Here is a 22,849-nt window from a genome sequence, read left to right as displayed (position 1 = left end):
CAGGTTGCCCAGGCCGGGGACTTAAGGAACAAGCGCTTGCCCAGCACCAGGGCAGGTTCTGTGCCCAGGTCTTCCGCAGCGACAGGTTGGGCGCTGGCCCTTGCAGCGCTTCGCCAAGGAGACAGCTACAGCAGGCATTGGCTGTGGCGCGATGTCGAACAGCGGGCGAGGAAGACGTTGCCAGGAGGGCTGAGGCAGAAGAGGGCTTGGCAGGCTTGGCAAGCTTGGCGGCGAGCTCAAGAGGGACCCTGGCCCCAGCGCTGAGGCGCAGACGCCAAAGAGGCTGCAAAGAGGCGCGACCCGCGAGGTTGGAGGCAGGGGAGGGGGTCGGTTCCGCGCTGGAAGCAGCCAAGGCTAGGAGTGGGGAGGAGCCGCTGGGGAGTCGGGGGCGCTGGAGCAGGCGCAGGCTGGGACAGGAACCAGGAGCCCAAGCCTGCGGGATCCACAGGGCCCCCTGCGGAGAGCCGGAGCGCCGGGCGCGGGTTCACTGGGGGAAGCTGGCTCGGCCAGGGCGGACGTGCTCAGAGCTGAGGGAGGGCGGCAGCGACGGCGGTGCCTGAGGGCCCCGGGACTGCGGATCCGCTACACGAGCTGTCTCTGGGGACCCTGCCTGCGTGGGGCCAGGAGCCGCTCCAGGTTCCCGACACAGCCACCCTGCCGCCTGCCTGCAGGCGCCCTGGAGGAACCGGGCCGTCATCTGGTGCTCAGCGCGGTCTCCAGCTCCTGCTGTGCTGGGCACTGGGGCCGCCGCCCCGCGCAGGTCCCCTGAAGTCTCTGCTTCTACATGCTCCGCATCCTTCTCCGCGGGCGTCGCCTTGCCTTCCTGCGCGGGCTCCTCAGAGACCACTCTGTTGGCCTGGTCGCTAGGCGAGCTGGAAGGAGAAGGTTCCGGATTCCTTGGCGAGTGGAGCCCTAGGCTGTGTGCAGTGAGATCATCAGGGGCGGGGTGCCCAGGCTCTTCTGCTCTAAGAAGTCCAGGGGCTGGAGCTCCGCACAGTTTCTCGCTGTAGTTCTTCTCTGGCCGGCTGCTGCTCTCCACCTGCTGTCTGGGTCGTGGGGCTTCCCCCAGTGGCCTACTGGGGAGTCCCCTCAGGGGGCAACAGCTCCTCCTCCATCTTGAGGAGTGGGGCTTGGCCTGTTTGCACCCAGACAGGCTGTCATTGGTGCCTCTCAGCCATCTACACACACACACATATGCACACACAACAGCTCACCCTGTGACGTGCATGTGTCTCACACACACACACACACACACACATGTTCAGACACAAGCTGGTTGTCTGAAAGATTAAATGGCTCAGAAAACTACCAAGAAAAAAACAGTAGCCAGGGGACATCTCTGAGTTAACAGAAGGGAAGATAAGAAATCAGGTTGCTAGAATTGTTTACATAATAAATATAAACCAAAAGATACATATTGTAATACATCCAATGTTACAGCAAAATTCTACCTTATGCTCCAGCATCCCTGCCTGCAGGCCATCATTCAGAGCATAGTGACTCTCCGTTTACACTGAATTCCAATGGTACTGGAAATTTCTCATTCACGGCAAATTGGAAGCAGCGATCACAAATCTCTATCTATATTAGTCACACTGTCAGGAGATTGACCTTCAGTAGAGACGGAACTATTTAATGTGAGAATATGGTATACTTCTGACATGATTTTAGTTTATAATGTTTAAGAAGCAAAGAAAAGCCAACAGTTACAATTCTTTAAATTTGATTACTTCAAAAAATACATTCATCCTAGAAAATTCCCTTGTATGAGTTTCCTCAAAATGCTGAATATGTGAGACATTGCTTCATTTAATTCTCCTTCTTTCGCTATGTAATATATTTTAGAATTCTACCTGTTAATTTATTACTGTTTTATGTTTTTCAAATTACAAAGAGCTATCTGTAACCAGTATTAAAGAGTATTCCCCAAAAGGCTACACAGCCATCACTAATCTTTTAAAGAGCAATGATTCACTAACATGGTATTTTGACATTCCTGTTGTTCTATGATAAATACCTTAAAGATACATTTCTGGGCATCTCATTATCATTATGGATAAATAGTTCCAATTTTTAGTTGAATTACTCCACCTCATCAAAAAGTGAAAGATAAATGAGGAAAACTATTTCATTTTAAGTAGCGTACTGTCAATAATATTAATAAGAAAAGGAGTCAACCAAAGGTTAAAGAGGTTATTTGCATTTTTAAAGTCATTTGTGCTTTATATTCATATGTTGAAACCTAACACCCAGTGTGATGGTATTTGGAGGTGGGTATTATAAGGTGATTAAGTAATGAAGGTGGAGTTATCTAATGTTATATAACAAATTTCCCTAAAATTCAATAACTCAGTTGAATAATTTTATTATCTATCATGGTTGCCATGGGTCAGAAATTTGAGATCAACTTGGCTGTAGAATTATAGCTTGAGATCTCTCATGAGTTTTAAATCAGATATTAGTCAAGGGTGACATCACTGAAAGACTTGGCTGGGGTTGGAAGATCCCCTTGTAAGACGACTCAGTTACATGGCTGTTAGCAGGAGTTCCTTTCCACCTGGACCCCTTCACAGGTCCGCTTGAGTATCCTGCCTGAATTTCCCCCAGAGCTGGGAACCCAACACTTCTACTCAATTTTTTGAAATCGTTTTAGTAGGAATCTTACTAGATCTTCTTTATACACCTAGTAAAATTTGGTTGTGAATTCATGTGGTCCTGGGCTTTTTCTAGTTGGTAGGCTTTTTATTACTGATCAATATCAGAACTCATTATAAGTCTGTTAAGGAATTCAATTTCTTCCTAGTTAAATCTTGAGAGGTTGTAGGCTTCCAGGAAATTTATCAAATTCTTCTATGTTTTCTAGTTGTGTTTGCATAAGGGGTGTGTGTGTGTGTGTGTGTGTGTGTGTTTGTATGTTTTTAAATTTCAGGATTTTTGTATTTCTGTGGGGTAGGTGGTAATGTCCCCTTTGTCATTTCTTGTCGTGTTTATTTAGATCTTCTTTTGAATCTTGGATTTTTTCATTGGTCCAACTGGCAGTCTATTAATCTTATTTATTCTTTTAAATTATTTCCCATTATTTTCAAAGATTTTCTAGATTTATTCCTTAATTTTATTCTTTACCCTAAAGTCATTCAGGAGCAGGTTGTTTAATTTCCATGTAATGGTATGGTTGTTAGGGATTTTCTTAGTACTCATTTCTGTTTTTATTGCACTATGTTTTCAGAGTGTGCTTTTGGTTTTTAAAAATTTACTAAGGATTGTTTTATGGCTGGATGTCTGTTCAATTTTAGATTATGTGCCATGTGCAGATGAGAAGAAGGTATATTCTGTTGTTTTGGGGTGGACAGTTCTCTAGAAGTCTATTAAGACCATTAGGTAGGTGTTCAGGTCCCAAATATCTTTGTTAGCTTTCTGCCTTGATGATCTAATATTGTCAATGGGGTATTGAAGTCTCCCACTATTTTTGTGTGATTATCTAAGTCTCTTTGTAAGGCTGTAAGATCTTGGTTTATGAATCTGGGTGCTCCTGTGTTGGGTCCATATATATTAAGGATAGGTTTTTTTCATTATGTAATGTCCTTTTTTGTCTTTTTTGTTCTTTGTTGGTTTGAAGTCTGTTTTGACTGAAATTTGATTAGCAACTGCTTTATTAGTTTTCTGTTTGCTAGGTAGATTTTTTCTCCATCCCTTTATTTCAAGCCTATCGGTGTTATTGTATCTGAGATGGGTCTCTTGAAGATAGAGTTGGATCTTGCTTCTTTACCCAACTTGCTACTCTGCCTTTTAATTGGGGGACATTTAGTCTGTTTATATTCAAGTCTGTTTTGTGAGGTTGAAAGTAACATCCAGCATTCTCAAGTTTAACATGGGAGGATTCACTTAGCCATGAGTTTGCTTATGTTTACAATTCAACCATTTTTCATTTACAATCACTGTGTGCACAAACACAACTGTAAATGTAAGTCATTTATGTGGAAAATAGCTCCTGTTAGCTATGCAGTCTGAAGCCAGTTATTTAAGCTGCCAAACTTGAATTTTGTCATTCGTAATTCAGGAGCACAGTACCTACCCCCACTGGCTGCTGAGAGATTAAATGAGATGTGTCTAAACTGCCCAGCAGATGGGGAATCTCAAATGATAGCTTTAAGACGTAAGAGGAAAGAGAGTGGGAGGGACCCTGGTTGTGGTCCACTCACTCAGATGTGTGGGCGGGCTGCCTCCCACAACTCCCTCTCCCTCTGTACATCCCTGGCTGCAAGTGGTCCCCAGTTGGGTCCCTCTGCTTGTCCCCTGGGACCTGACTGCAGAGACTATTGTCCCTTGCCCCTTGTGAACTCTAGGAGTTTGGCAGATCTAATGAAGACCTGGTTTTCAGTTCTGCCAGCTCTAAACCTTGATTTCCTTCCATGATGTAAACTTTGATTTGACCACAAGTTAAAACTGAGTCATCAAATCTGAAGCTGTGCTGTGACTGCCAGCCAAAGTTCTTAGAAGATTTCACAGCAACGCAAAAGCTCTTCCAACCTACTCCTGCTTCTTAAAGTGTCTGCTAGACACAGTGACTTCCTTTCAAAGTCCATGCCATATTCTGCTTTTCCCTGCACAGCCAGTCAGAAAAACCCAAATTAAAAGACCCTCAGGAAAATGACAGTGTGGATAGATCGCTGTTTGGGGAACATGGTCAATCTGCCCTATTCACAGAGTGGCACATTCAGCATGTCAGACACGCCACGTGCTGCTGCGTTCACTTGATGATGATTACATGAGGAGCAGCATTCTGAAGGAAGGGTCTGCCCAGCCACCTGCAGCTTATTTATATACAATTAAAGGTCAGGGTTCAAATGAATGCTGGCATATGGGAAAAGTCATTATTCATGTACAGATCAGACTGAATATTTGTCGTTTCTCTGGTGACTTCACATACTACCTGTGCCTTGAGACTCAAATTATATTAAGCAGAAGAGATGCTTTAACTCTTTTATTTAGTTTGTTGATCTTATTCCACTTTTTCAGATTATCTGAGCTCTTTTTAAATTAGCCCTTGCTTCTTCTTCATGTATTAAAATAGGAAAGGAGGGAAATTTCCTTTTAGAGCGTACTGCATACTAAAGATTAATGCAAATGGTTCGACTATGATTCTTAATGACCCACTATTACCATAGTAGAAAACTCAGTACATTAATGCAATACCTTTTTTCACATCATTACTCCTAATGGAACTGTTAGCAGGATAATAGCTTGACCTGTAGCTATAGATTTAGGTAGCAAAAATGCATTCTGTCTCCCCAATACCTCTATTCTCATAGCATATTGACTGCAGATCAATGCAATGACAGTCTTTTGGCCTTGTTCTTGAGGTCTCATCTGCTGTCATAATGGAGAGAAGAGGATTTCGTCTTCAGTAGGTAAATTCCAGTTAAAAGTCTCTTTTAAGTTTAGATGTATTCCATGAACTAGAATGTCAATTATGTGTCCGGTGGAAATATTTACTTGTATAGGTATGTTTTGAAAAGCCTATTGCTGCACCTTCAAAGATCTTAGACACAGACCCAGGAGACAGTGATTTTCTTGACTTCTATTGAAACGAAGTAAGTTTTCATTGAAACTAGAAAAAAATAAGCAGACATGGCTGCCCTTTTAGTGACTGAGAGAATATTTTAGCTCAAGGTTGGCCTAGAAAGGTCTGATCTGAACCTCCTCACGATGTAGGAGCAGAGAGCCCACAGTCTCCTTTGGCTTATCTTGAACTTGCTTGTCCACATGGGAATCATTCAGTGTGGTGTAGTCCAAATCCACTTCATTAATTTGGAGCCATGACTTTCTAATGTGTGCTAATTTGGACACATGCATTTCACAACCCAAGAAAAGCGGGATTTCCATGGAAATTAACTATAAATAATATTACAAGGGGGGGGCAAGATGTTTACCTGCTAAGATAGTGGATTGAGCCATTTTGAAGTACACATTTTTATATACATAAATAGGATGCTAAATGGAAATATTTTGTTCTGTTTATTAAAACATGACTTCAAGAACGTTTTGGAAATTATCTGATTAGTAAACGTTCTTGTGGACATTTGAAGTCAATAAGATCTTGCTTCTTTAAATAGATCCTATTAATTAAACACTTCCTGCTAATTCAGATAGACCATTTTCCCCCAATTAGTCAAAATTTGTAAGCTAATGTATTTGCTTCCATTAGAAACAAAACTGGAAAATATGTTTGCTTATTTATCAAATGCTTGAATTCCTCTTTAGAAAAAGGCACTATAGTAGGTGTTTGAGGGAGACAAAAGAGATGAAGACCCTGAAGTTACTTAGAATCTAGTGGCAGAGATTTGAAAGCATGCACACCTCCAGGGATAGCCTCTCCTCAGCACCTCCACACCTTGCTCTCCCGGTCCCCCCATATCATACATTGGGCAGCCTCGTTGATTTTCTCCCTAGTCATTAATTCTGCTTTCTAAGCATCACTGCCCCTCTTCTGCAGGTGGGGCTTCAATGGAACCTTTCCAATAAGACTCTTATCATAGCCCTACATCTTTCTCTCTCTTCCCAGTCCCACTGTCATCCTGATCACTTCTCTGTCCACATGACAGATAGCCTAGCCTATGTAGTCGCTGGACCTCATCCACAGTGACATTCACCTCTGCTGCATTTCAGCCCTGCACTGTTGGCCACACCTTAGCATCCTCACACATGGCTGCTCCTCAGCTACTGCTGTATGCTCTGGTATCTCAGGGGACAATTCTTCCAGCTCTGTGACCCCTGCTTGCCAACCCATTGACATCTGCATTCCCTGATCTCTATAGATATCTCCAAGCCCATGAGCTTTTTTCTGTCTTCACATCCTTCCGTCCTTCCTAGATTTAGGGGGTGAAGGAGATGGGAGGGAGTGGAGAGGTGAGTTCATTCATGCTAGGTCACACCTTCAGCATCTTCAAGGGATTATATCTTTGTTCTTCTGCCAAAACTGCCCAGCAACATCCTGAGCCTAGAGCAGCCCTGTCATCCATTGTCCTAAAGGAGCTGCAGGGGACCGAGGTGGAAAGCCTGTAGCCTGTCGCCACACTGCATAGCCCTACCCCATAGCTCGTCTGCAGCTTGACAGCCGTATTAGTTGTCTGTGGTCCGCTTCCTCTCCGATTCTTCTGAGAAGATCCCTCACCTCCCCCCCACACCCTCCATCCTCCAGAGCCCCTCACCCCTGAACCCACTGAGGCCTCAGGAGTGTTTGCTCCAGCCTAGAACCACTTCTGAATCGACCATCTTCCCTTCCCATGGGTTCAGAAAAGGACGTTTCCCTCCTTCTGTTAGAGGATGCCCCTTCATATCGATTCCAGATCCATCAGCCCCAGCGCCCCCAGGGTGGTGCTTTTGATCGTCTCCTCTTTTTCCCTTTATCCTGTTCTCTTCTGCCACACTGCTGCTCCCTCAGCCTGCACCCCATGCCCAAGTCCCCATCCCTCGGCACTCCTGTCTCCTCTCTTCTTCTGCCCTCCCCTCTGGGCCAGGTGTCCTGAGAGTGGCCACTGTTCCTGGCCCTTACTGACCTTCAGAGGGCACCAAGCCATCTCTCCAACCCTCCTACCCCTCTTCTGCCCTGCAGCCTGCTGGTCCCTCCTTTTTATTAGAACCACTCACTGGCCTTTCTACCTCTCCCCGCCCCTCCTGCCTGGCCAGCCACGCTTAAGCCCTTCAATGCACTCTTCTGCCTCCACCTTCTCCTTGGCAGCGTAGCATGCCCCAGGGTTCCCAACCCAGCCTATGCCCTTTCCACTCTCTGTGTTCTTGCTGGTGAGCATTCTCTCTCTCACTGTTTTGTTTTGTTGTTGCTGTTGTTGTTTTTTGAGTCAGAGCCTTGCTCTGTTGCCCAGGCTGGAGTTCAGTGGTGCAATCTTGGCTCACTGCAACCTCCTTCTCTCAGGTTCAAATGATTCTCCTACCTCAACCTCCTGAGTAGCTGGGACTGCAGACGCATGCCACCACGCCTGGGTAATGTTTTGTATTTTTGGCTGAGATGGGGTTTTATCATGTTGGCCTGGCTGGTATCAAACTCCTGACCTCAAGTGATCCACCCACCTTGGCCTCCCAAAGTACTGGGATTACAGGTGTGAGCCACCATGCCCAACCTCTCTCAGTTTTAACCACCACATGTATGTCTGTGCCTCTTAAAGCAGTGTGTTCAGTTTGGCCCCTTCTCTGAACTGTAGATTTCTCTGTCTAAATACACTTGGCCTCCTTGTCTGCAGGTTCCGCATCCACAGATTCAACCAGCTGCAGATTGAAAATGTTCAGAAAAAAAAAAAATTCAATACAACAATAAAAAATAATGCAAATAGGCTGGGCACCCCTCCACTGCTGTTGTATGCTCCAGAGTCTCAGGGCACAATTGTACAAGTTGCTTAAGGTCTCGCTTGATTGTCCAGGCAGGAGTGTAATGGTGTGACCATAGCTCACTGCAGCCTTGAACTCCTAGGCTCAAGTGACCCTCCTGCCTCAGTCTCCTGAGTAGCTGGAACCACAGGCTTGTACCACCACTCCCGGATTTATCTATTTATTTACTGATTGATTGACTGGTTGATTGATTAACTGAGACAGGGTCTCACTGTGTTGGCCAGGCTGGTCTCAAACTCCTGGCCTCAAGCAACCCTCACATCTTAACCTCCTAAAGTGTTGAAATTACAGGTATGACCCACCATGCCTGGCCTACATCAGGGACTTGAAGATCTGCAGGTTTTGGTACCTGCTGGGGGTCCTGTAACCAAGTCTATATCTGCCATCTCCACATGGGTGCTCCACAGACACCCCAAACTCAGCATGCTCCAAACCAAGCCTGCGATGTTCTTTCAGCTCACATACCATCTGTTTCTTCTCTTTTTACCACATCATGTGATTAAGCAAACAATGCCAGTTCTCTGAGAGGCCCTAGATGCTTCACTAGCTCAGACTTTCACAGTAGCTTCCTGAAGGGGAGCCCCCACTTCACTCTGGGCTCCCTGAAATGTATCCGCCACACTACTGACATTGATCTTACTGCACAATTGGATTGTTTCCATGTGTTTGACAGTAGAGATCACATATAGCTGCTTTTCTTTCTCAAGTTATTTCCTTAAATTTCCAGGAGTAAGATTACCAGTCCAAAGGTATAACAGTTTTATGTCTTCCATTAAATATTACTTTTATTTCTCAAAAGAGTTTTGCCTGTTTGCATCAACAGTAATGTTTAAATGTACCAATTTTATCAGTATCAAGTATTAGCTTTCTAAATTGTTTTTCTAATTTTAGTAGGTATAAAATGTGTTTTGCAGTTCTTTGGTTTACGTGTTAATTGGACATTTTTCCTAATATGTTTTATTAAATATTTTTGCCCATTTATCCATAGGGACTTTTGAAGTTACTCTTTTATTTGAATGAGCTCTTTATCTGACAGTAGATAGTGAACCTTTCTGGTCACATTTAGTACAACTAGCTTTTCTCATTCTGATGAAATGTCTTATTTTTCATTCAATAGAAATTTTACCTTTTTCTGTAGTTGAATCTGTCAATATTTTCTTTTGCCTTTTTGTTTTCTAAGAGAAACTTTTTAAAACATTGAAATTACCAATATTTTAAATACCAAGGAGGCAACGTGATGTGATGGCCTACCAGATCTTGACCTTACAAAAAACAAGTTGAAAAGATGAGTTTAAAAGTGCTCAGGAGTGAGTGTGAGGCAGAAATGTCAACCCCAGCACCGCATGTGTGTGCACAGACTGTGCACAGCCTTCCCACGATCATCGTCCTGCCTCCCTTGTGTGCTGCCATGGGGTTCTCCCTTAGTTCCCTTTGTGCTCAATCGGGTAGTTCTTTCCTGGGAGCTCATGTGATGTACAAGGGGTTGACATAAAGTAGAATTCAGACTTTCATCATGACACCAACTGCACTATTATTTGAGTACTGATTGAGTTAGTAGAAATCACCATGAGAAATATCATCTTTCCATGTAATTTTGCATGCAATTTTGAATTGACAACAAAAACAGTGAACTCTCTTAATACATTTGCTAAACCTTGTCATAACATCAGTAGACCCTTAGGAAACATTTTCTTCTCTGCTTATAAGACACATACACAAGGATGTAGAACCAGTAAAAAGAGCAGCTTCCTTACAAACTACCTAGTGATTATCACCAGTTTCATTTTGAAGCACAACGCATTGGACCTAGCCAGACCTGCCAATCTCCATCTTTACCAAAGAAATATAATAGAGACACTGAAGATATATCATGGAAAACTCACATCATTTAGAAATATGCTTTTTTCTTTTTAGAATATATTTCTGTTTCATATCTGCATGTTTTACTTGTTAAGGCATTTAACAATATTTTACATTTTGTTTTTCAGTCTTCAGAGAAAGTACTGTAGAGCTAACCATGTGGATAAGCTTCCTGGCCCAAGAGATTGGGTACAGATTCTACAGGATCAAATTGAACTGGCCAGAAGGAGGTTTAAAACAGGCTCAGGTATGACTAAGGTGCAAAAAAATAATTGGAGAAGCACGTATGAATTCTTCGACCTTATAAAGTGTAATACTTGGCTCTAGGTTATTTCAGTGTCTTGTCTTTTGAAGGAAATACTGTGTATAATATGCTGTGATTTGATCTCTTAACGTCTTATTCATATATGAAAAGATCTCTTTTATGGTTTGCTTCTGTTTGCCTATTGATTTTTATTTGTTTGGATCTGCATGACTTTATAAAAGTACAAGTTGCTTAAGGTTAAAAAAGAAGAAAACGAAGAAGAAAGAATCTCTTCTACCAGCAACACCACATCAAGTAAAAGGGATTTTAAGGTGCGGGGGGAGGGGGATGTGCACGCGTGCATGCACAGATTGTGTATGTGGGTTTAAAATTCTGGGCTTGGAGCTTCTGGGATTATTCTTCCAGGAAAAGTCAGCGCCAGTTGAATTGTGACTGTTCAGATTTGGTCATTGAAGTCTCAGCTTCCCCAAAGTGACAGTGGGGGCCAATGTACTAGTGAAGAATCCCTGTGTAGTCAGCTTTCTCCCATCAAATAAGAATGATTATATCTAAGAGGCCACAAATCTCTAATTTCATCTAAATTAGTGCAGCCATTATGAAAAGCAGTATGGAGCTTCCTCAAAAATTAAAAATAGTTGGGAGGTTGAGGCAGGAGGATTGCTTGAGTCCAGCAGTTCAAGACCAGCCTGGGCAACACCTCCAGATGTTTTGTGGAGATGGAAACCCTATCTACACACACACACACACACACACACACACACACACACACCCCTTAAAAATTAGCCAGGCAAGACGGCACGCACCTGTCATTCAACCTACTTGGGAGGCTAAGGTGGGAGGATTGCTTGAGCCTAGGAGTTAGAGGCTGTAGTGAGCTGTGATTGGCCACTACACTGCAGTCTGGGTGACAGTGAGACACTGTTTCTTAAAAACAAAAATAATGGGGAAATTCTGTAGAAGGCTGTTCTCAGGGACCCAGAAAAACCTTGCTGGCAGTGGATCACATGACTAAGAAACACAATTTAAATGTTGTTCTGGTGCCTTCATTATGCTGCATATTTTAGACATAAACACACCTTATTTTCCTTCTGTCATCAGATACTGAGAGCGTTTATTTTGAGTTCTGGTCTCTATTCCCTTTCCCTGTCCCACCAGCAAAGAGGCACGCACCCAGTAGGGATATGCTGCCACATCCCTCTTCTCTTTTCCACAAGCAGACTGGCCAGGGAACACATCCCGTAACCACGTCACATTTCTATTAATAATTCATATCACAAATGCCCATTTCCGCCCCCCCCCCCGGGTTTGTCCATTTCTACAGGATGAGATCCAGGCCATAGCCTGCTCCCCACCCCTCCCCTCCTCGAGGAGCCTCCACTCACTTGGAAGACTGCCCACTCCTGCCCCTTAGACATCACAATATTTGATGTCGAACATTGTAACTGTTGACCGCTGGTTTAGATGATCCACCCAGATACTTGCGATCGGCACCTTGGCCCTTCTCTTCTGCGTTCCTAGCAAAAGTGTCACATAGATATTGCACAACTTCAACCTTATTTATCATATCTAGCTCCATTCCTGGAATAAGGTAGAGACTCTGACTCCACAAGCTAATTGGCTCCCGCTTAAGGAAGCCTGCACTGCCTCTAAAAAAAAAAAAGAAGTGCCCCACACAGATTTGAAAGGCCATTAGTGACTCCAAATAGAAATTCATTTGGGGCTCTCATCACATGGAATAATCTTTATTCTATAACTCCAATGATTCCTTTCCTGGTATACATTTTTATCATTTTCATTAATTTTTCTCACAGCTGAAATAATAATATATTAATTTTGTTAGATCTCAGAGTAAAGATGTCACTGCTGTTAAAGGTTTACTGGACTTGCTGAATCTTTTCCAAACTTAACAACCTGATTGCCACCAGGGAAGAAAGATTGTGAGCTTGTTGTTGCAGATAGATGTTATAATTAAATTTGAATAATACAACAATGCTTTTCTTTCTTGACTCTCGGCCCCTATTTGTGCAGCTAGCATGTTCTAATTTATATATAATCATCTATATTTTTTGTTACTTTTTTTTCTTACTAAAGCACATAATAGCATAGGCCTGTTTTTTCAAAGGGAAGGTAGCTGAATTACAAATGGAAGATCAGTTTATACCCCAAACTGATCTTGTTATAAATAATGGAAAGCAATTATACATGTAAATAAAGTGGCTAAAATACAAAATGAACTAGAACTCGAAGATTTAAGAAATTAGCTCATATTCATGCATGTGGTATATTTGGACTATTAATAGCAAAGAGATGAATAGCCCAGACATTAACCCAATTCATGTCCTTGGCATTTTTATTTACTAGCTGTGTTACCTGGAGTGAGCTTCCTCACCTCTGTCTCACTTTCCTCATTTGTTAAGATGGGCAGAACAACAGACCCACCTTGTAGAGTTTCCTAAGGATTCAATAACACATTGCATGTCAAGTGCTCAGCAAGCATTTAATAAATGGTGGATATTTTCATGATGATGATGATTATTGAAGGATTTTTAAAATCCTAGGCAATGAGAGAACTACCATGCAGACCATCTGTCTATTCCAACCCACTCAAACCAATCAGAAGAAAATAATGTCTTCTAAATACAAACACGTTCATTATTGTCATATATAAAATAATTTCTAAAAGCCATAGAACAAAATTTAAAACTATAGCCTTTCATCCAGAGGGAAACACAGTTCACATTTTAATATGGCCTTTTTTTTTTTTTTTTTTTGTAAACTTGTTTCCAGAATTTTAATCACACTATTTATCCCATGGTTTGACTGAATATTTTTATGTTATTAAATATTCACCTACATCATCATTTTTGGTGGTTGCTAATCTTCTCCAACCTAGATTGGTCTTGCGTATTTCGTCCCTTCTCAGTGATTTCTTTTTGTGGTGGATCCAGCAGGTCAGCAGAAAAGGGCGTCTTTCACTAATGCCAGTGAGTGTTCATCTGAGGACAGGATGTCGGAGGATGAAGGAGACAGGGGAGCTTTACAATGTTTCTAGCTATAGCTAAGCCCTGATTGTGTTTAAAGCAACAACAATAAAAACAAATATGTAGTATTGGTTTAGCCTTCTACCGACTCAGTGTTACAACATGGTGCCAAGACTGACGTCATTCAACAGCTTCACAAGGGCTGCCCACACACATTATGCAGTCAGCATGGGCCTTCCTGTGGGGACCACAGACAATGGGTCTTGGAGGGCACCACCAAAACTATCCCAGGAACCATAGTGTTTTCCCCTCTCCCCACATGTTAGGGGAAACTAACAAGCCCATCCATTATCAGGAGACACATGAGGAACTTTTTTTTTTTTAACAGAAGGTTTTGTGTGACTGAAGGATCTAACTTTGCAAAACTACCAAGGAGATGGATACATCAGAGATGAGGGAAGGGTTGCATTTTAAAATGTAGAAATGGAGAATCTTCTGAAGCAACGCCTGTTCCTTTTTCATGACCACATTGATGCCAGAGTTAGATTGGCAGCTCTAGGATCTGAATCAGTCGTCTCCAAAGAAAGGTTAATTCTCAACATTTCCTAAGCTGCCCCCCAGGAGTGGTTCCGGCGATGCCAAGTGCAAGTCTACAGCAGGAATTCACCGACACATCCTCTCGATGACCCTATTTAGACAATTCACCCTACATGCTGGTTCGATATTTAAGCCTATGTAAATAAGTAAAAATAAACAGAAATCATCATTGATTACTAGAATGAGGTTCATAAGATTAAAAAAATTGTAATACAGGAAAGTTTATTTTATATCACTATTATCAAAAAATATTGTATTCAAATAATGATATTAACATCTATAACATGAACCAACGATAGCTGAAAAGGGAGAAGAATGGTGAAAACTTTCTAGCTGCGCTTCCCAAGTGGTCTCCCTCTCCCAAGTGCCCCACTGCCCCGGGCATCTGCACTGCCTGTCCTCCCCATGTCAAGTGACACAGTGAGCTCTTCTTATTTGAAAACCACTCCCTTTGAAGTTTATATTCACCTCCAAGTGGTGAGTACAGAATGCCTTTGTATTTTCCTATCTGAAGATGGAGATATGTTTCCAATGAGAAAACTGAGCACAGAGGGTGTTAGAAGAGCCTCATGGAACTGAAAAAAGAAGTCAAGGAATCTGAGAATGAGAAGGAAATTGAGAGATCACCTAGTCCAATCCCTTCTTTTTATCCAGTACTTTTATTTTACAGGAAAAAAGCCTGAGGCCCAGAAACATTGACTTTCCCAAGGTCTCACAGCTGGTTGATGGCCTGGCCGGAACCCAGGTCCCTCGACTCCCGGCCATGATACCGTATAGATTTCTCACACCTAAGCCAAAGCCAGCTTTTCTCAGCATATTTCTTAAAGATCCCAAGAGACAATGGATGTGCTAATGCCTTTAGGAGTCCACTTCACTGTCTCAGTCTTCACAGTTAAAATGTTCGTCGTCAGTTGGCCTGGTTCACTGCAGCTCAAACTCAGTTCTTCCAGTCTTTTCTCAAACTTTACCCAAGGCTGTGAGGTCATAATGAAGACAATAGTAAAACACAGTTGCAGGTCTTTTTACTAAACTATTGATAGATATTTGATACAAATCACTGAGCAGCATGATAGATAAAAACGTTTATCCCTTTAAGAATTCCACCTTTCTTGCACATGTGGTTTCATCCTTGAACTTGAGCCTCATTGGTCAGAACCACAGGAGTGACCAAGGGCTCTGATACAGACTCTCATTACCCAGTTTATCTGAGCTAGCAACAGTTAGTTCTTTCTAAAGACTCAACAATGCTTTCATTGCTTTTTTAAGGTTTTTTTTCCTCCTTCCAAATTTGTGTGTTTGGGGGAAGGGCAGGGAAAGGTGTTTAAGTCCTTAAGTGTTCCTATGATCCAGAAATGACTAGGGCAGTGTTACAGGCAGAAAGTCAGATGACATTTGTTTGGATGCATTATATGTAAGCAACCTTCTATTCATCATGTTTTAACAAAAATGGATCCACTTCTATAGTGCATCCATTTTATTTTCCCTTAACCCTCTTCACTAAGCCTTTTGCAGCAACTACCAGGAATCAGCCTTGTGTTGGGTGCTGGTGTACAAATGCCCTCAGACTAGTGTGAGAGGCAGAAGGAATTACATAAATGCTATAGCACAGACGTACGGAAAGGACCTGGGGCTCAAGAAAAGCCACCCAGGAGCTAGGGACAATTCACATAAAAAACTATAGAGAAAGTGAAATCAAAACAATGCTTTCTAAAATTTAAAATGGGGCTTCCAAATTTGAAATGGGGGATGTTCATCTGGACTTAGCAATTGTCATAAATTGGCATTTTACATACTTTTCTTTTAAAAAATTAATAAAAGTGTAAGGAAGAACATTTCAATTGCTGTTACCACCCACCGACAACCATTATTGGGTGATTTTTGGCAAATGTTTCTCCATTTTATTTATTTATATAGTGGAGATCAAACGTAAAATTTTGTTTCCTAAGTTTTTGTTTTTACTTAACAAGCATTTTCCACTTTAGGGCAAATCTTCATATGCATTATTATTACTATTATTACTACTACTATTTTGAGATGGAGTCTCGCTCTCACCCAGCCTGGACTGCAGTGGTGCCCTGTGCATTATTTTAATAGCTGCATGATACTCTGTTTTGTGGGTAAATTATATTTTATTAGGCCATTTTCTATTACTGGATAGCATGTGGATATACTCTAATAGTAACACACATTCACGGGCTTTCTCTTAAAACATCATCATTACAAATTTCAAATTTCTACAATTTTTCATGGGAGGACAACTAAAGCCTTGGGTAGAAACTTAGCAACTTAACTGGGAAACACAGACACCTCCCCAGTAAGTTCTTTACTTGTCCAGAACACCCACCTCCAGCCATGTCACAGACACATGGACAACTCTTCCTTAGAGAAGCAGCTCTCCCCCTTCATTTTCTTGACTCTGTTGTGCTAATATATTTGACACCAGGGGAGAAAACATGGAAGACACAGAACCAGGTTTCATTGCCTAGACTTTGATTTTAGTGACATTGTTCAGTGGCATATGTAACTTCCGTTTGAAATTCCACAAAGATCCACGTAGCATTTCAAGCTCCTGCAAAGTGTGGGTGTTCTGTCAAGCTTACCTGTCATGTTTGAATCATTTCACATACTTTCTTTGTAATGTGTGATAATCAAGCCTCCAATTTGAGATAAGATTTTTAAAATCATTTTTAGGTTTGATTCCTTACCTTTTAAAAGTTCAGCATATGATTCAGTTAGTTCATTGTCCATTAAAAAGAAGTAGTTCTCTCTTCCCCATTTTCATTCAGTACCTCAGTGTGAATAGAGCTTTGAAACGTATTTATTTTAATGTAAATTGCTTAGATGTAGTATAAAGGAACATGACTCTTTCCAGTGCTGAGAGAGCAGTTGTGAAGGCCAAGATTAATTAGACCTTCATCATTTTAGAAGATGAAGAAGATGAAAAAGTGATTTTGGGAGGATAGCTCTGACCCATTAGATGAAATCATTCATGACATCAGTGCTCCCCAGATAGACATTTGAAACTAAGTGCAAATGACCTATGAGTTCTTAGGAAAGAAAAACCTTTCACATAAGTTGCATCAATACAATGACAAAATAACTAATTAAAAGGTAAGAAAATCAATCAGTTATCTACATGATACCTAATAGCCATTTTAACAGATGGTTTCAACTGAGTGGTACAGGGTTTTGGCACCATGTGGCAACTAGCTAAAAATGTACTTAATATTATATCATTTATTTGGTTCCTAGTATACTTGTCCCTCACTTTATATAAAACTAATATATGAAAATCTGTATTTTAAAAAGATATCTTGCCACGAAAGTATTTGTTTTATAGATATATTTACCTCGATTTCTTTCTCTAATAAGATGGTGAATTTAAAATACTCTGTTATTTAGAAACATTGCATTTACACTTCATTTATTGTATAAAGAAAGTTGCATTGAATCTTGCCACTTGACCCAAAGGCCAAAAATTGGCAGGAAAAGAGTTTGGACTGCAGATCACCAAACCCAGGGATCACACCTGCCTACTGGCAATTCCAGTGTCTTCCCCTAGCCCTGGATTTAGGAAAGCGCAGAATGTTAAGAGCTAGAAGTTATTGTAGAGGCTACTCAGTCCCACCCCTCGTTCTGCAGGTGGGGCAACTGAGCATGAATGAGGGTAAGCGGTTGCCCAGAGTCCGTTAACCCCTCTGTAGTCAGGGCCCTGCCTAGAACCCAGATTTCCTGACTGCCCTGTCCAAAGTACTCATATCACATCACACTGAAATGCTAAACCTAGAGATAGGAGGGGTGCTCTGTGATAAATTCCTATTCCACCAAAGGCCTGCCAGTCATCAAAGATAAGAGAAGGCATCCCTGTACTGTGACAAAAAGCTGGCTTTAGGCGTGGCTCATGGAATCAACGTAACTACTACACAAGTTACATCTCGTATATGTCTGGCTGATTTTTCTTCTTTTTGGGGCTACAACGAAGGGTTGGAGAAATTATTTCCATCATACCTTTTTGTTAGCCTTTTTCCATTTCTGCCCAGTAAGTAATCCCTTACTGGGCAGAATGAATCCCTTACTGGGCAGTCCCTTACTGGGCAGGGACTGAAAACGGTCCCTTTGTTTTATCAAGTGGTCTCATGAAGTACTGCGAACCATGGCTCTTGTGTTTTTGGCACCATGGGTTTTAGAATCTGTCCTCTGCCTCCAAGAAGGAAATATTACCCAAGGGAAGGGAAAAGATTAATTAGTGACCTTTCACTCTGTTAAAATAGGATGAGTATGTTGCTGGTAAAGGCGGAAACACTAACTTCCAACTGTGGTCTGTTAGAGATTCGCCGAGAGCCTTGAGAAGAACTGCCTTCCAAGGCGGGGCCACGGCTTGGAGTGTTTAGCATTTGGGGACAGGTGGGGCTTGTTCAACCCAAATATATGTGTGATGAATGGATCCACACATTGAAAATAAGTATCAAAACTGCAACGGTAAAATCATATTGCAGGGCGTGATGACTCACGCCTGTAATCTCAGCACTTTGGAAGGCTGAGGCAGGCTGATCACGAGATCAGGAGTTTGAGACCAGCCTGGCCAATATGGTGAAACCCCGTCTCTACTAAAAATACAAAAATTAGCCAGGCGTGCTGGCATGCGCCTGTAGTCCCAGCTACTCAGGAGGCTGAGGCAGAAGAATTGCTTGAACCCTGGAGGCGGAGGTTGCAGTGAGCTGAGACTGGGCCACTGCACTCCAGCCTGGGCAACAGAGTGAGACTCCACCTTAAAAAAAGAAAAACCTTATTTTAAAAATTAAAATTTTGTTTACTTACTGTGACTACTGTTCAGACTTTATTTGGAAATCCTTTTCATACACTTCCTCAGCAAAAAAAAAAAAAACCAAAACAGCTATGGATAACATCTCAATCTTCCGTACATATGTGTTATTAATATGTAAATATTTAGATTTTTAAAAATTACTATGTTCTTTTAAAAAGAATTCAATACAAGCCTGATTTTGAAAATGATGTAAACACTGTGTTGTGATCTCAATTCCCAAGATGCTTTTTATGTCCGATCTGGAAGAATACAATAAATTGAAAGTGTGCAGATCTTGCCTGTGTGCCGGTCTTCCTGTGTTTATGAAGAGAAGTCAGTGCTCTTCACTAATTAAAAGGTATTATTAATACTCTGATGATCTCCCACAGAAGTTGTATTTCTTGATGAATTTCAAAAAATAAATAACCTAGATTGCTGCCTGAGTGAGAGCCTTCAGATGCTGGAAAGGCTGTGTCTGGCGGTTAGATGAATGGCTACAGCAAGTCCCACAGAAACACTTCAGCGTTAAGTACTGAGATGCTTGAAGCCTAATCTGAAATGCATTAGATAGCTTTTTAATCTTCACTTAAAAGGTTAAGCCCTGCTTCTATGGAAACAACACGTCAGATGGACAAATCAATTTTCTCTGATGCAGAGCGGCTCCTGCCACAGAATCGCTCGCTGCCCCTCTTGTGACACGGGATGGCGCCACTCCTCCTTGGGCACCTGCTCCCCACAGCCTCCCTGCTCTGAGCTGGCTGCATCCGCGGGCTGGACTCTGGCTCCATTGGAGGTTCAATTTAGGGTTTGACTCTGCGCCCCTGGTTTTAGAGGGGCCTGGAACAGCTGTGAGGAGAGGCAGGCGGGTAGGGGCAGAGCTGCTGCCTAGGAAGGCACCCACACTTGGGCTGGGAGCCCCAGGGCGAGCTGTTGCAAAAACAGATGTAGGCTCCAGCTCGCGAGTCTTGCCAATGTCCGCGCTGCTCTGAAGCTGGAGCCTGGCTCCTGTCCTCGCCTCTGCCCTGACACCCCCAGCTTCCTGGGGTCCCTTGTGTCAGGAGCCTATGTCGTATCTCTTGTCCTAAGGCCTCTGGGATGCCCCTGATCCCACAGGGCTGGCAGGGATGGGTGCTTGGTAGGTATCCTGGCAGAACAGCCCAAAGACCCCTCTAACCCAATAGCCAGGGGACCCCATTTCACCACAGTAGGCTCCCCTGGAATATGCTTGCACACCTGTCTCAGCTGTCACCTCTCCTGTCCTCTCTCCCCACAACTCCCCCCGACTCCCTCCAGAGATCTGGGGACACAGTTGGCTCATTTCCCAGCAGCACCTGAGATCAGCTGCACCATTTACTGAACACCAACTGGGCAGACACTGTGGGTGTTTAGGGCGACCGGTTTCAGGATAAAAGAGAAAAGGAGGTGAGAGGGGAGGCGGGGGCATGTCCTGGCACTAAACTGTTCCAGGCTTACACCATCCCAAGGATCTGGGACAGCATGGGCAACTGCGGAGCACCTGAAGAGAAAGGTCTTGATCGGAGTCCTATCTTATGTTGATCTGCCCGGCTGAAGCCGGAAGCATTCGCAAGAGAGAGCGAGCTGAAGACGGGATCCCATGAAGAGGCTGTTGGAAGAGGCCCAAAACCCACAAAGCCAGGCCTGAGAAAGAATCAGCTCAGGCTGGAGGAGGGAGAACGTGTCAGAGCTGACACCAGGTTTCTGGCTTGGGAACCGGAGGGTATCATTTGCAGTCACTAAGGTAAGGAACACAGGGGCCTGGCGATTTGGAGGAGACAGCGGAACTACTCCATTTTTTCATTTGTTCGTTAATTCATTCATTCCACAGGTGCTTATGGTGGGCCCTGCACTGTTCTGCCCAGTGGAGTGCAGCGGTGAACCAAAGTCCCTACTATTGCAGAGCTCACCTCAGACAATGTCACAAGAAAAGAGACAGATGGTAGAACACTGGGAAGAGCAGCAGCTCGTGTTCCTGAACAACATTACCAGGGAGAGAGCTGAAATGGGAGCTTTGTCCCAAACCAGCCAAGACTTCAGGCACCATCATTCCTCATAACTCAGGTCTCAGCTACACTTCATCATCAGAGAAGGATTCACAACTGTCCCACGCCAAGCTCAATTAAGTCACAGCCTCTGACCCTTCAGTCGCTTGCCTCTCTCTGAAATTATCTTGCTTATTTATGTGTGTGTTTCTCACCCATCTTTCCACTGGAATCTAAGCCTTGTGATGTCAGGTGTTAAGATTTCAGGCCCTGGTGAAAACATGTTCAGGATGCCCTTTCTCCCCTTTGCCCAGCAAGAGTGGACTGATTAAAGTTGGACCTGAGGTTTCTATGAATATGAAACTGAGTTGTTCTGAATAGAGGGAGCCGTGGCCTCCCAGTGCTGCCAGTTACAGGAAGTGACTTCCCTTCTCCCATCAGCCCAAATCAGGAGCCTTTATCACAGAACCCAAGAGTGAGGGGAGGGTCAGGCCGGTTGGACAGTGGCCCTATCATGGGATGGATCAGGAGCCTTTTACTACACTCTCCTTTCCCCTGTATCCCATTGTCTTAGATCACCTGGACTTGCCTTTTCCCCTAATGTCGCCCCCTCACCGCTCTTCATAATTGAGGAAATTGTGTCAATAAATGGATCAAAGAGAGGCAGGTTGTGCTCCATGATAATTTAATAAATGCTAGTGATTCAGACCAACTTGAATTTACACGGATCAACTCCTACTGTGTTTTGTAACCTCAAACGCATGAAATTGATTATCCCCCCTAAAATTATATAAACAGATATGTGTGTATATGCATATTTATTTCTATTTTGTTATTTGTGAAATTTAAAAAAGTTTAAATGAATCACAGTTTAAAAAATATGTTCTAGAAATGGAGCTTGGAGTGGGCAGTGCCCCACATGCTTTACACACATTGATATTCCAAATAGACCTAATAATAAGGCCTTTTTAACTTTTATTTTTGGCCATTTTGGACTTTTGACTGAAAAATGGGAAGACATTTTAAATCTAAACTCTGAAACTAAGCTACTTTATCATTCCTTTAAAATGCTTTCCAAAAGTGAAGCTGATGTAAGCACAATCAAGGGAGGAGTGGTCAGGAACCAGCTGTCTAGACTTCCATTTGAGCCTATCCTCTAACACGGTGCGGAAACATTCAAAACATAGAGAGCCCTCCCTGCGAACATGGAGTGAAAATCAATTTTACAAGGGAAATTAAGCATCCTGAGTTGTTTCAATGAAGTGATGGCCCAGTTACATATTCAGTTAGAAAAACTATATTCTGTTATACTCTAGCAATGGAGGGAGAAAGAGAATACATTAAAATAGAGAATACTTACTCTGTATATTATTAAATTAAGTATCCTACACACACACACACACACACACACACAAACATATATATATTCATTAAGTATAAACTCACATGATCACAAGGTCCCACAATAGGCCATCTGCAAGCTGAGGAGCAAGGAAAGCCAGTTCCAGTTCCAAAACTGAAGAACCTGGAGTCTGATGTTCAAGGGCAAGCAGCATCCAGCACAGAAGAAAGAGGCTGGGAGGCCAGGCCAGTGTAGCCTTTTCACACTTTTCTGCCTGCTTTACATCCTGGCCATGCTGGCAGATGATTAGGTGGTGCCCACCCAGATTAAGGGCGGGTCTGCCTTTCCCAGCCCACAGACTCAAATGTTCATCTCCTTTGGCAACACCCTCACAGACACACCCAGGATCAATACTTTGCATCCTTCAGTCCAATCAAGTTGGCACTCAGTGTTAACCATCACACCATCCTATGAAGCAGATACCACTGCTGTCCCCACTTAACAGATGAAAGAAGTGAGGCACCTTGTTCTAGCTCACATAACTAAGAAGGAGGTTTTTCACCAGGATTGAACCCAGGGAGTATGACTCCCACGCACATT

General features: G+C 42.8%; 1 pseudogene; it reads right to left on the bottom strand.

Moving 5' to 3' along the window:
• Positions 1–236: 236 nt before the first annotated feature.
• Positions 237–22,849, bottom strand: part of LOC112614673 — a 37,856-nt pseudogene continuing 15,243 nt past the window's right edge.

Source organism: Theropithecus gelada, chromosome 20 (genome assembly GCF_003255815.1).
Source record: "Theropithecus gelada isolate Dixy chromosome 20, Tgel_1.0, whole genome shotgun sequence".
In the NCBI taxonomy this organism is placed as follows: domain Eukaryota; kingdom Metazoa; phylum Chordata; class Mammalia; order Primates; family Cercopithecidae; genus Theropithecus; species Theropithecus gelada.
The sequence above is the reverse complement of the archived record's forward strand: the minus strand, read 5'-3'. Positions and strand labels throughout refer to the sequence as shown.